At 28.1% G+C, this 14,288-nt stretch overlaps 5 non-coding genes across 5 annotated transcripts; all 5 read right to left on the bottom strand.

Moving 5' to 3' along the window:
• Positions 1 to 92: 92 nt before the first annotated feature.
• On the bottom strand, positions 93 to 164 carry Trnag-ucc (transfer RNA glycine (anticodon UCC)). Its single transcript has one exon. It is a non-coding gene; the product is annotated as a tRNA-Gly (tRNA).
• A 2,297-nt stretch (positions 165 to 2,461) lies between these two features.
• Positions 2,462 to 2,533, bottom strand: Trnag-ucc (transfer RNA glycine (anticodon UCC)). Its single transcript has one exon. It is a non-coding gene; the product is annotated as a tRNA-Gly (tRNA).
• Positions 2,534 to 4,831: 2,298 nt separating this feature from the next.
• On the bottom strand, positions 4,832 to 4,903 carry Trnag-ucc (transfer RNA glycine (anticodon UCC)). Its single transcript has one exon. It is a non-coding gene; the product is annotated as a tRNA-Gly (tRNA).
• A 2,297-nt stretch (positions 4,904 to 7,200) lies between these two features.
• Trnag-ucc (transfer RNA glycine (anticodon UCC)) lies at positions 7,201 to 7,272 on the bottom strand. Its single transcript has one exon. It is a non-coding gene; the product is annotated as a tRNA-Gly (tRNA).
• Positions 7,273 to 13,161: 5,889 nt separating this feature from the next.
• On the bottom strand, positions 13,162 to 13,277 carry Trnal-caa (transfer RNA leucine (anticodon CAA)). The gene is made up of 2 exons: positions 13,240 to 13,277; positions 13,162 to 13,207 (listed from the first exon to the last, which is right to left on the bottom strand). It is a non-coding gene; the product is annotated as a tRNA-Leu (tRNA).
• Positions 13,278 to 14,288: the final 1,011 nt, after the last annotated feature.

Raw genomic sequence — 14,288 nt, forward strand, 5'->3', positions numbered from 1 at the left:
GCCTTATTGCTACATAAGTTAAAAAATTATTTAATATGAAACTATGTATATTTTATTATATAATTTTAACACTATTTTAGTATTAAAAATCTTGCGTCGACCGGGAGTCGAACCCGGAACTAGTGCTTGGAAGGCACCAATGCTAACCGTTACACCATCGACGCGTACAATAACAGTTATTTAATGAAGCTCTTTAATATGACATAGGATCAATAAAGATAATTCATGGCCTTATAAACAAATCAACTTACGCAAATTTGGAATTTCCATTTTAGCGCATTTAAAGAACGAACTTATTCGGATCCGATAATGTTCAAAGTTTTGTTGGAAATTGCTACCATTTTAGAGTATAAATTAATATCATTTTTAAAGTTTTTTTATGTACGATACTGTCAGAAAAGGACAACGGTATATTTCTTTGACCTGCCTCAAAAATATAACATTGCATTTATTGTGTTTCATTATGATCATAAAATAGTAGTTTAAATTCACAATTTATGAAGTAAAGAATTATAGATAAATATTGTAAAATATTCTGCCGCTTATGCGTTTACCTATTTTGTTAACTACTGATCTCGCACCAAATTCTGTATATCACAGATTTATTTACAAAATGATTATCAACACAATCGAGCAACCAAACACAACCATTTTTCAGGCTGTTCACTATGTACCTCCTTAAACAACTCATTTCTTACAGTTTAACTTACAAGTCACGTAATACAGCCCACAGCGGATAAAGTGGGCCCAAGTGACTAATGGGAGGGGGCAAGTGACTTAGGACAGATAACACGTTACAATAAACATGAAAATGGCAGATTTGTTATGGTATTCCATTGATAAATGTTTGCTACGTTAAATTTATTGTTTGGTATTGGCTAATTACTTTACCACTAATACATAATTTGGATTCAGACTTGACCTATATTGGTAAGAAGAATATTAGCAATAAATACTTATTTTATTAAATTAGTTAACTAGTACATACCTGTTACATAAAAGTTTTTTTAAATAATCGGACGAGGGAACTTATTTTTACCCTTTAACTTGGTTACTTTGGAAAGGTAAGTTACAGTCAAATTTGCAATTCGTAAAGCTGGTAATTCACTTATAATTAAATACTGGTTTCTTTATGACGGTTAAGTTTAAAATAAAAAGTTAAATTTTTTTTGAATAAATTTAGTTACGTGTTATATCTGTGAACTTCTGAATAAACCTATCTTTATTTTTAACCTGACGTTATGCCAACAATAGTGAAATTAAAAAGTTGTTTATTTAATTCAAAAATCGTGTTTTAATCATATAAAAATATTGTCAGAAGTGGGAAGCAAACCCACGCCTCCATTCGGAGACCAGAACACCCATCGCCGCACAACGGCGAAGATTTTATCTTGAGTCTGGCGCCTTAGACCACTCGGCTATCCTAACACATTTTGCATTACGAAACTCATTAAATTAAAGATATCGTGTGGCGAAATTTCTGATTATAATTGGTATTATGGGTTAGTTGATACAAAACCTTAACTTACTTCTTCTTTAAAAAAACGCTAAGCTTACATTATGTAAAAATTTTTTTTTAACTAACATTTGCACATCACAAGGGAAACATAATTTTTCTAGAATATATAGATATACCATAAAAACAAAGTTAAAGCACCATTATAAAAATATTTGCAAATATATTTCATTTAAAATTTACAAAAAATATTGCATTAAATGAGTATTTCCGTTCAACCAGGTGCTGCATTACGAAACTCAATAAACTAAAAATATCGTGTTGTGAAATTTCTAATTATAATTGCTATTATGGGATAGTTGATACAAAACTTTGACTTACTTTTTTCAAAAATAAACGCTTAATTTACATTATGTCCCTTTCTGCTTATTAACGTACTAAATTAATATCAAAGTAAAATGTAATAAGGAAAATCAAAATTTTTATTGTTTATATATTTTCGCTTATTCTCGTTTACTCTTTTATAGGTTAAAAGCTAAACAACTTATAAAAAATATAAATTTTATTTTTTTGCACTTTAAATGACTTAACTTATTCGTAATAAATAAAGCTCAAACTTTTGTTAGAGAGTCCCAAATTAAGTTAACTTATTCCCATTTTTGCAACCAATTGTATGTATTATGTTGGCTTATCTGGACATTGTTAATTATATAATTTATTATATTTTAACTATTTTCGTTTTAAAGCACAAAATTTTATTCTATAAGAAAATGTTGTCTTTAATTTTTTTTAATGTTTAATAACACATATTAAATTATTTTTTAATTGTTCACGTTTATTTAACGAATTTTGAAAAACAGAGTCGGGTAAAATTACCAGTCGGATAATGTGGGGTTATATACATTAAATTTTAGCCTTATTGCTACATAAGTTAAAAAATTATTTAATATGAAACTATGTATATTTTATTATATAATTTTAACACTATTTTAGTATTAAAAATCTTGCGTCGACCGGGAGTCGAACCCGGAACTAGTGCTTGGAAGGCACCAATGCTAACCGTTACACCATCGACGCGTACAATAACAGTTATTTAATGAAGCTCTTTAATATGACATAGGATCAATAAAGATAATTCATGGCCTTATAAACTAATCAACTTACGCAAATTTGGAATTTCTATTTTAGCGCATTTAAAGAACGAACTTATTCGGATCCGATAATGTTCAAAGTTTTGTTGGAAATTGCTACCATTTTAGAGTATAAATTAATATCATTTTTAAAGTTTTTTTATGTACGATACTGTCAGAAAAGGACAACGGTATACTTCTTTGACCTGCCTCAAAAATATAACATTGCATTTATTGTGTTTCATTATGATCATAAAATAGTAGTTTAAATTCACAATTTATGAACTAAAGAATTATAGATAAATATTGTAAAATATTCTGCCGCTTATGCGTTTACCTATTTTGTTAACTACTGATCTCGCACCAAATTCTGTATATCACAGATTTATTTACAAAATGATTATCAACACAATCGAGCAACCAAACACAACCATTTTTCAGGCTGTTCACTATGTACCTCCTTAAACAACTCATTTCTTACAGTTTAACTTACAAGTCACGTAATACAGCCCACAGCGGATAAAGTGGGCCCAAGTGACTAATGAGAGGGGGCAAGTGACTTAGGACAGATAACACGTTACAATAAACATGAAAATGGCAGATTTGTTATGGTATTCCATTGATAAATGTTTGCTACGTTAAATTTATTGTTTGGTATTGGCTAATTACTTTACCACTAATACATAATTTGGATTCAGACTTGACCTATATTGGTAAGAAGAATATTAGCAATAAATACTTATTTTATTAAATTAGTTAACTAGTACATACCTGTTACATAAAAGTTTTTTTAAATAATCGGACGAGGGAACTTATTTTTACCCTTTAACTTGGTTACTTTGGAAAGGTAAGTTACAGTCAAATTTGCAATTCGTAAAGCTGGTAATTCACTTATAATTAAATACTGGTTTCTTTATGACGGTTAAGTTTAAAATAAAAAGTTAAATTTTTTTTGAATAAATTTAGTTACGTGTTATATCTGTGAACTTCTGAATAAACCTATCTTTATTTTTAACCTGACGTTATGCCAACAATAGTGAAATTAAAAAGTTGTTTATTTAATTCAAAAATCGTGTTTTAATCATATAAAAATATTGTCAGAAGTGGGAAGCGAACCCACGCCTCCATTCGGAGACCAGAACACCCATCGCCGCACAACGGCGAAGATTTTATCTTGAGTCTGGCGCCTTAGACCACTCGGACATCCTAACACATTTTGCATTACGAAACTCATTAAATTAAAGATATCGTGTGGCGAAATTTCTGATTATAATTGGTATTATGGGTTAGTTGATACAAAACCTTAACTTACTTCCTCTTTAAAAAAACGCTAAGCTTACATTATGTAAAAATTTTTTTTTAACTAACATTTGCACATCACAAGGGAAACATAATTTTTCTAGAATATATAGATATACCATAAAAACAAAGTTAAAGCACCATTATAAAAATATTTGCAAATATATTTCATTTAAAATTTACAAAAAATATTGCATTAAATGAGTATTTCCGTTCAACCAGGTGCTGCATTACGAAACTCAATAAACTAAAAATATCGTGTTGTGAAATTTCTAATTATAATTGCTATTATGGGATAGTTGATACAAAACTTTGACTTACTTTTTTCAAAAATAAACGCTTAATTTACATTATGTCCCTTTCTGCTTATTAACGTACTAAATTAATATCAAAGTAAAATGTAATAAGGAAAATCAAAATTTTTATTGTTTATATATTTTCGCTTATTCTCGTTTACTCTTTTATAGGTTAAAAGCTAAACAACTTATAAAAAATATAAATTTTATTTTTTTGCACTTTAAATGACTTAACTTATTCGTAATAAATAAAGCTCAAACTTTTGTTAGAGAGTCCCAAATTAAGTTAACTTATTCCTATTTTTGCAACCAATTGTATGTATTATGTTGGCTTATCTGGACATTGTTAATTATATAATTTATTATATTTTAACTATTTTCGTTTTAAAGCACAAAATTTTATTCTATAAGAAAATGTTGTCTTTAATTTTTTTTAATGTTTAATAACACATATTAAATTATTTTTTAATTGTTCACGTTTATTTAACGAATTTTGAAAAACAGAGTCGGGTAAAATTACCAGTCGGATAATGTGGGGTTATATACATTAAATTTTAGCTTTATTGCTACATAAGTTAAAAAAATTATTTAATATCAAACTATGTATATTTTATTATATAATTTTAACACTATTTTAGTATTAAAAATCTTGCGTCGACCGGGAGTCGAACCCGGAACTAGTGCTTGGAAGACACCAATGCTAACCGTTACACCATCGACGCGTCCAAAAATAGTTATTTAATGAAGGTCTTTAATATGACATAGGATCAATAAAGATAATTCATGGCCTTATAAACTAATCAACTTACGCAAATTTGGAATTTCCATTTTAGCGCATTTAAAGAACGAACTTATTCGGATCCGATAATGTTCAAAGTTTTGTTGGAAATTGCTACCATTTTAGAGTATAAATTAATATCATTTTTAAAATTTTTTTATGTACGATACTGTCAGAAAAGGACAACGGTATACTTCTTTGACCTGCCTCAAAAATATAACATTGCATTTATTGTGTTTCATTATGATCATAAAATAGTAGTTTAAATTCACAATTTATGAAGTAAAGAATTATAGATAAATATTGTAAAATATTCTGCCGCTTATGCGTTTACCTATTTTGTTAACTACTGATCTCGCACCAAATTCTGTATATCACAGATTTATTTACAAGATGATTATCAACACAATCGAGCAACCAAACACAACCATTTTTCAGGCTGTTCACTATGTACCTCCTTAAACAACTCATTTCTTACAGTTTAACTTACAAGTCACGTAATACAGCCCACAGCGGATAAAGTGGGCCCAAGTGACTAATGGGAGGGGGCAAGTGACTTAGGACAGATAACACGTTACAATAAACATGAAAATGGCAGATTTGTTATGGTATTCCATTGATAAATGTTTGCTACGTTAAATTTATTGTTTGGTATTGGCTAATTACTTTACCACTAATACATAATTTGGATTCAGACTTGACCTATATTGGTAAGAAGAATATTAGCAATAAATACTTATTTTATTAAATTAGTTAACTAGTACATACCTGTTACATAAAAGTTTTTTTAAATAATCGGACGAGGGAACTTATTTTTACCCTTTAACTTGGTTACTTTGGAAAGGTAAGTTACAGTCAAATTTGCAATTCGTAAAGCTGGTAATTCACTTATAATTAAATACTGGTTTCTTTATGACGGTTAAGTTTAAAATAAAAAGTTAAATTTTTTTTGAATAAATTTAGTTACGTGTTATATTTGTGAACTTCTGAATAAACCTATCTTTATTTTTAACCTGACGTTATGCCAACAATAGTGAAATTAAAAAGTTGTTTATTTAATTCAAAAATCGTGTTTTAATCATATAAAAATATTGTCAGAAGTGGGAAGCGAACCCACGCCTCCATTCGGAGACCAGAACACCCATCGCCGCACAACGGCGAAGATTTTATCTTGAGTCTGGCGCCTTAGACCACTCGGCTATCCTAACACATTTTGCATTACGAAACTCATTAAATTAAAGATATCGTGTGGCGAAATTTCTGATTATAATTGGTATTATGGGTTAGTTGATACAAAACCTTAACTTACTTCCTCTTTAAAAAAACGCTAAGCTTACATTATGTAAAAATTTTTTTTTAACTAACATTTGCACATCACAAGGGAAACATAATTTTTCTAGAATATATAGATATACCATAAAAACAAAGTTAAAGCACCATTATAAAAATATTTGCAAATATATTTCATTTAAAATTTACAAAAAATATTGCATTAAATGGGTATTTCCGTTCAACCAGGTGCTGCATTACGAAACTCAATAAACTAAAAATATCGTGTTGTGAAATTTCTAATTATAATTGCTATTATGGGATAGTTGATACAAAACTTTGACTTACTTTTTTCAAAAATAAACGCTTAATTTACATTATGTCCCTTTCTGCTTATTAACGTACTAAATTAATATCAAAGTAAAATGTAATAAGGAAAATCAAAATTTTTATTGTTTATATATTTTCGCTTATTCTCGTTTACTCTTTTATAGGTTAAAAGCTAAACAACTTATAAAAAATATAAATTTTATTTTTTTGCACTTTAAATGACTTAACTTATTCGTAATAAATAAAGCTCAAACTTTTGTTAGAGAGTCCCAAATTAAGTTAACTTATTCCCATTTTTGCAACCAATTGTATGTATTATGTTGGCTTATCTGGACATTGTTAATTATATAATTTATTATATTTTAACTATTTTCGTTTTAAAGCACAAAATTTTATTCTATAAGAAAATGTTGTCTTTAATTTTTTTTAATGTTTAATAACACATATTAAATTATTTTTTAATTGTTCACGTTTATTTAACGAATTTTGAAAAACAGAGTCGGGTAAAATTACCAGTCGGATAATGTGGGGTTATATACATTAAATTTTAGCCTTATTGCTACATAAGTTAAAAAATTATTTAATATGAAACTATGTATATTTTATTATATAATTTTAACACTATTTTAGTATTAAAAATCTTGCGTCGACCGGGAGTCGAACCCGGAACTAGTGCTTGGAAGGCACCAATGCTAACCGTTACACCATCGACGCGTACAATAACAGTTATTTAATGAAGCTCTTTAATATGACATAGGATCAATAAAGATAATTCATGGCCTTATAAACAAATCAACTTACGCAAATTTGGAATTTCCATTTTAGCGCATTTAAAGAACGAACTTATTCGGATCCGATAATGTTCAAAGTTTTGTTGGAAATTGCTACCATTTTAGAGTATAAATTAATATCATTTTTAAAGTTTTTTTTATGTACGATACTGTCAGGAAACGACAACGGTATACTTCTTTGACCTGCCTCAAAAATATAACATTGCATTTATTGTGTTTCATTATGATCATAAAATAGTAGTTTAAATTCACAATTTATGAAGTAAAGAATTATAGATAAATATTGTAAAATATTCTGCCGCTTATGCGTTTACCTATTTTGTTAACTACTGATCTCGCACCAAATTCTGTATATCACAGATTTATTTACAAGATGATTATCAACACAATCGAGCAACCAAACACAACCATTTTTCAGGCTGTTCACTATGTACCTCCTTAATCAACTCATTTCTTACAGTTTAACTTACAAGTCACGTAATACAGCCCACAGCGGATAAAGTGGGCCCAAGTGACTAATGGGAGGGGGCAAGTGACTTAGGACAGATAACACGTTACAATAAACATGAAAATGGCAGATTTGTTATGGTATTCCATTGATAAATGTTTGCTACGTTAAATTTATTGTTTGGTATTGGCTAATTACTTTACCACTAATACATAATTTGGATTCAGACTTGACCTATATTGGTAAGAAGAATATTAGCAATAAATACTTATTTTATTAAATTAGTTAACTAGTACATACCTGTTACATAAAAGTTTTTTTAAATAATCGGACGAGGGAACTTATTTTTACCCTTTAACTTGGTTACTTTGGAAAGGTAAGTTACAGTCAAATTTGCAATTCGTAAAGCTGGTAATTCACTTATAATTAAATACTGGTTTCTTTATGACGGTTAAGTTTAAAATAAAAAGTTAAATTTTTTTTGAATAAATTTAGTTACGTGTTATATCTGTGAACTTCTGAATAAACCTATCTTTATTTTTAACCTGACGTTATGCCAACAATAGTGAAATTAAAAAGTTGTTTATTTAATTCAAAAATCGTGTTTTAATCATATAAAAATATTGTCAGAAGTGGGAAGCGAACCCACGCCTCCATTCGGAGACCAGAACACCCATCGCCGCACAACGGCGAAGATTTTATCTTGAGTCTGGCGCCTTAGACCACTCGGCTATCCTAACACATTTTGCATTACGAAACTCATTAAATTAAAGATATCGTGTGGCGAAATTTCTGATTATAATTGGTATTATGGGTTAGTTGATACAAAACCTTAACTTACTTCCTCTTTAAAAAAACGCTAAGCTTACATTATGTAAAAATTTTTTTTTAACTAACATTTGCACATCACAAGGGAAACATAATTTTTCTAGAATATATAGATATACCATAAAAACAAAGTTAAAGCACCATTATAAAAATATTTGCAAATATATTTCATTTAAAATTTACAAAAAATATTGCATTAAATGGGTATTTCCGTTCAACCAGGTGCTGCATTACGAAACTCAATAAACTAAAAATATCGTGTTGTGAAATTTCTAATTATAATTGCTATTATGGGATAGTTGATACAAAACTTTGACTTACTTTTTTCAAAAATAAACGCTTAATTTACATTATGTCCCTTTCTGCTTATTAACGTACTAAATTAATATCAAAGTAAAATGTAATAAGGAAAATCAAAATTTTTATTGTTATATATTTTCGCTTATTCTCGTATACTCTTTTATAGGTTAAAAGCTAAACAACTTATAAAAAATATAAATTTTATTTTTTTGCACTTTAAATGACCTAACTTATTCGTAATAAATAAAGCTCAAACTTTTGTTAGAGAGTCCCAAATTAAGTTAACTTATTCCCATTTTTGCAACCAATTTTATGTATTATGTTGGCTTATCTGGACATTGTTAATTATATAATTTATTATATTTTAACTATTTTTATTTTAAAGCACAAAATTTTAATCTATAAGAAAATGTTTCCTTTAATTTTTTTTAATGTTTAATAACACATATTAAATTATTTTTTAATTGTTCACGTTTATTTAACGAATTTTGAAAAACAGAGTCGGGTAAAATTACCAGTCGGATAATGTGGGGTTATATACATTAAATTTTAGCTTTATTGCTACATAAGTTAAAAAAATTATTTAATATCAAACTATGTATATTTTATTATATAATTTTAACACTATTTTAGTATTAAAAATCTTGCGTCGACCGGTAGTCGAACCCGGAACCAGTGCTTGGAAGGCACCAATGCTAACCGTTACACCATCGACGCGTACAAAATCAGTTATTTAATGAAGCTCTTTAATATGACATAGGATCAATAAAGATAATTCATGGCCTTATAAACAAATCAACTTACGCAAATTTGGAATTTCCATTTTAGCGCATTTAAAGAACGAACTTATTCGGATCCGATAATGTTCAAAGTTTTGTTGGAAATTGCTACCATTTTAGAGTATAAATTAATATCATTTTTAAAGTTTTTTTTATGTACGATACTATCAGGAAACGACAACGGTATACTTCTTTGACCTGCCTCAAAAATATAACATTGCATTTATTGTGTTTCATTATGATCATAAAATAGTAGTTTAAATTCACAATTTATGAAGTAAAGAATTATAGATAAATATTGTAAAATATTCTGCCGCTTATGCGTTTACCTATTTTGTTAACTACTGATCTCGCACCAAATTCTGTATATCACAGATTTATTTACAAGATGATTATCAACACAATCGAGCAACCAAACACAACCATTTTTCAGGCTGTTCACTATGTACCTCCTTAATCAACTCATTTCTTACAGTTTAACTTACAAGTCACGTAATACAGCCCACAGCGGATAAAGTGGGCCCAAGTGACTAATGGGAGGGGGCAAGTGACTTAGGACAGATAACACGTTACAATAAACATGAAAATGGCAGATTTGTTATGGTATTCCATTGATAAATGTTTGCTACGTTAAATTTATTGTTTGGTATTGGCTAATTACTTTACCACTAATACATAATTTGGATTCAGACTTGACCTATATTGGTAAGAAGAATATTAGCAATAAATACTTATTTTATTAAATTAGTTAACTAGTACATACCTGTTACATAAAAGTTTTTTTAAATAATCGGACGAGGGAACTTATTTTTACCCTTTAACTTGGTTACTTTGGAAAGGTAAGTTACAGTCAAATTTGCAATTCGTAAAGCTGGTAATTCACTTATAATTAAATACTGGTTTCTTTATGACGGTTAAGTTTAAAATAAAAAGTTAAATTTTTTTTGAATAAATTTAGTTACGTGTTATATCTGTGAACTTCTGAATAAACCTATCTTTATTTTTAACCTGACGTTATGCCAACAATAGTGAAATTAAAAAGTTGTTTATTTAATTCAAAAATCGTGTTTTAATCATATAAAAATATTGTCAGAAGTGGGAAGCGAACCCACGCCTCCATTCGGAGACCAGAACACCCATCGCCGCACAACGGCGAAGATTTTATCTTGAGTCTGGCGCCTTAGACCACTCGGCTATCCTAACACATTTTGCATTACGAAACTCATTAAATTAAAGATATCGTGTGGCGAAATTTCTGATTATAATTGGTATTATGGGTTAGTTGATACAAAACCTTAACTTACTTCCTCTTTAAAAAAACGCTAAGCTTACATTATGTAAAAATTTTTTTTTAACTAACATTTGCACATCACAAGGGAAACATAATTTTTCTAGAATATATAGATATACCATAAAAACAAAGTTAAAGCACCATTATAAAAATATTTGCAAATATATTTCATTTAAAATTTACAAAAAATATTGCATTAAATGGGTATTTCCGTTCAACCAGGTGCTGCATTACGAAACTCAATAAACTAAAAATATCGTGTTGTGAAATTTCTAATTATAATTGCTATTATGGGATAGTTGATACAAAACTTTGACTTACTTTTTTCAAAAATAAACGCTTAATTTACATTATGTCCCTTTCTGCTTATTAACGTACTAAATTAATATCAAAGTAAAATGTAATAAGGAAAATCAAAATTTTTATTGTTATATATTTTCGCTTATTCTCGTATACTCTTTTATAGGTTAAAAGCTAAACAACTTATAAAAAATATAAATTTTATTTTTTTGCACTTTAAATGACCTAACTTATTCGTAATAAATAAAGCTCAAACTTTTGTTAGAGAGTCCCAAATTAAGTTAACTTATTCCCATTTTTGCAACCAATTTTATGTATTATGTTGGCTTATCTGGACATTGTTAATTATATAATTTATTATATTTTAACTATTTTTATTTTAAAGCACAAAATTTTAATCTATAAGAAAATGTTTCCTTTAATTTTTTTTAATGTTTAATAACACATATTAAATTATTTTTTAATTGTTCACGTTTATTTAACGAATTTTGAAAAACAGAGTCGGGTAAAATTACCAGTCGGATAATGTGGGGTTATATACATTAAATTTTAGCTTTATTGCTACATAAGTTAAAAAAATTATTTAATATCAAACTATGTATATTTTATTATATAATTTTAACACTATTTTAGTATTAAAAATCTTGCGTCGACCGGTAGTCGAACCCGGAACCAGTGCTTGGAAGGCACCAATGCTAACCGTTACACCATCGACGCGTACAAAATCAGTTATTTAATGAAGCTCTTTAATATGACATAGGATCAATAAAGATAATTCATGGCCTTATAAACAAATCAACTTACGCAAATTTGGAATTTCCATTTTAGCGCATTTAAAGAACGAACTTATTCGGATCCGATAATGTTCAAAGTTTTGTTGGAAATTGCTACCATTTTAGAGTATAAATTAATATCAATTTTAAAGTTTTTTTTATGTACGATACTGTCAGGAAACGACAACGGTATACTTCTTTGACCTGCCTCAAAAATATAACATTGCATTTATTGTGTTTCATTATGATCATAAAATAGTAGTTTAAATTCACAATTTATGAAGTAAAGAATTATAGATAAATATTGTAAAATATTCTGCCGCTTATGCGTTTACCTATTTTGTTAACTACTGATCTCGCACCAAATTCTGTATATCACAGATTTATTTACAAGATGATTATCAACACAATTGAGCAACCAAACACAACCATTTTTCAGGCTGTTCACTATGAACCTCCTTAAACAACTCATTTCTTACAGTTTAACTTACAAGTCACGTAATACAGCCCACAGCGGATAAAGTGGGCCCAAGTGACTAATGGGAGGGGGCAAGTGACTTAGGACAGATAACACGTTACAATAAACATGAAAATGGCAGATTTGTTATGGTATTCCATTGATAAATGTTTGCTACGTTAAATTTATTGTTTGGTATTGGCTAATTACTTTACCACTAATACATAATTTGGATTCAGACTTGACCTATGTTGGTAAGAAGAATATTAGCAATAAATACTTATTTTATTAAATTAGTTAACTAGTACATACCTGTTACATAAAAGTTTTTTTAAATAATCGGACGAGGGAACTTATTTTTACCCTTTAACTTGGTTACTTTGGAAAGGTAAGTTACAGTCAAATTTGCAATTCGTAAAGCTGGTAATTCACTTATAATTAAATACTGGTTTCTTTATGACGGTTAAGTTTAAAATAAAAAGTAAAATTTTTTTTGAATAAATTTAGTTACGTGTTATATCCGTGAACTTCTGAATAAACCTATTTTTATTTTTAACCTGACGTTATGCCAACAATAGTGAAATTAAAAAGTTGTTTATTTAATTCAAAAATCGTGTTTTAATCATATAAAAATATTGTCAGAAGTGGGATTCGAACCCACGCCTCCATTCGGAGACCAGAACACCCATCGCCGCACAACGGCGAAGAATTTAACTTGAGTCTGGCGCCTTAGACCACTCGGCCATCCTGACACATTTTGCATTACGAAACTCATTAAATTAAAGATATCGTGTGGCGAAATTTCTGATTATAATTGGTATTATGGGTTAGTTGATACAAAACCTTAACTTACTTCCTCTTTAAAAAAACGCTAAGCTTACATTATGTAAAAAAATTTTTTTAACTAACATTTGCACATCACAAAGGAAACATAATTTTTCTAGAATATATAGATATACCATAAAAACAAAGTTAAAGCACCATTATAAAAATATTTGCAAATATATTTCATTTAAAATTTACAAAAAGTATTGCATTAAATGGGTATTTCCGTTCAACCAGGTGCTGCATTACGAAACTCAATAAACTAAAAATATCGTGTTGTGAAATTTTTAATTATAATTGCTATTATGGGATAGTTGATACAAAACTTTGACTTACTTTTTTCAAAAATAAACGCTTAATTTACATTATGTCCCTTTCTGCTTATTAACGTACTAAATTAATATCAAAGTAAAATGTAATAAGGAAAATCAAAATTTTTATTGTTTATATATTTTCGCTTATTCTCGTTTACTCTTTTATAGGTTAAAAGCTAAACAACTTATAAAAAATATAAATTTTATTTTTTTGCACTTTAAATGACTTAACATATTCGTAATAAATAAAGCTCAAACTTTTGTTAGAGAGTCTCAAATTACCCGAACTTATTCCCATTATTCCCATTTTTGCAACCAATTTTATGTATTATGTTGGCTTATCTGGACATTGTTAATTATATAATTTATTATATTTTAACTATTTTCATTTTAAAGCACAAAATTTTAATCTATAAGAAAATGTTTCCTTTAATTTTTTTTAATGTTTAATAACACATATTAAATTATTTTTTAATTGTTCACGTTTATTTAACGAATTTTGAAAAACAGAGTCGGGTAAAATTACCAGTCGGATAATGTGGGGTTATATACATTAAATTTTAGCTTTATTGCTACATAAGTTAAAAAAATTATTTAATATCAAACTATGTATATTTTATTATA

The sequence above is a fragment of the Corella eumyota genome, chromosome 6 (assembly GCF_963082875.1).
Source record: "Corella eumyota chromosome 6, kaCorEumy4.1, whole genome shotgun sequence".
Classification (NCBI taxonomy): domain Eukaryota; kingdom Metazoa; phylum Chordata; class Ascidiacea; order Phlebobranchia; family Corellidae; genus Corella; species Corella eumyota.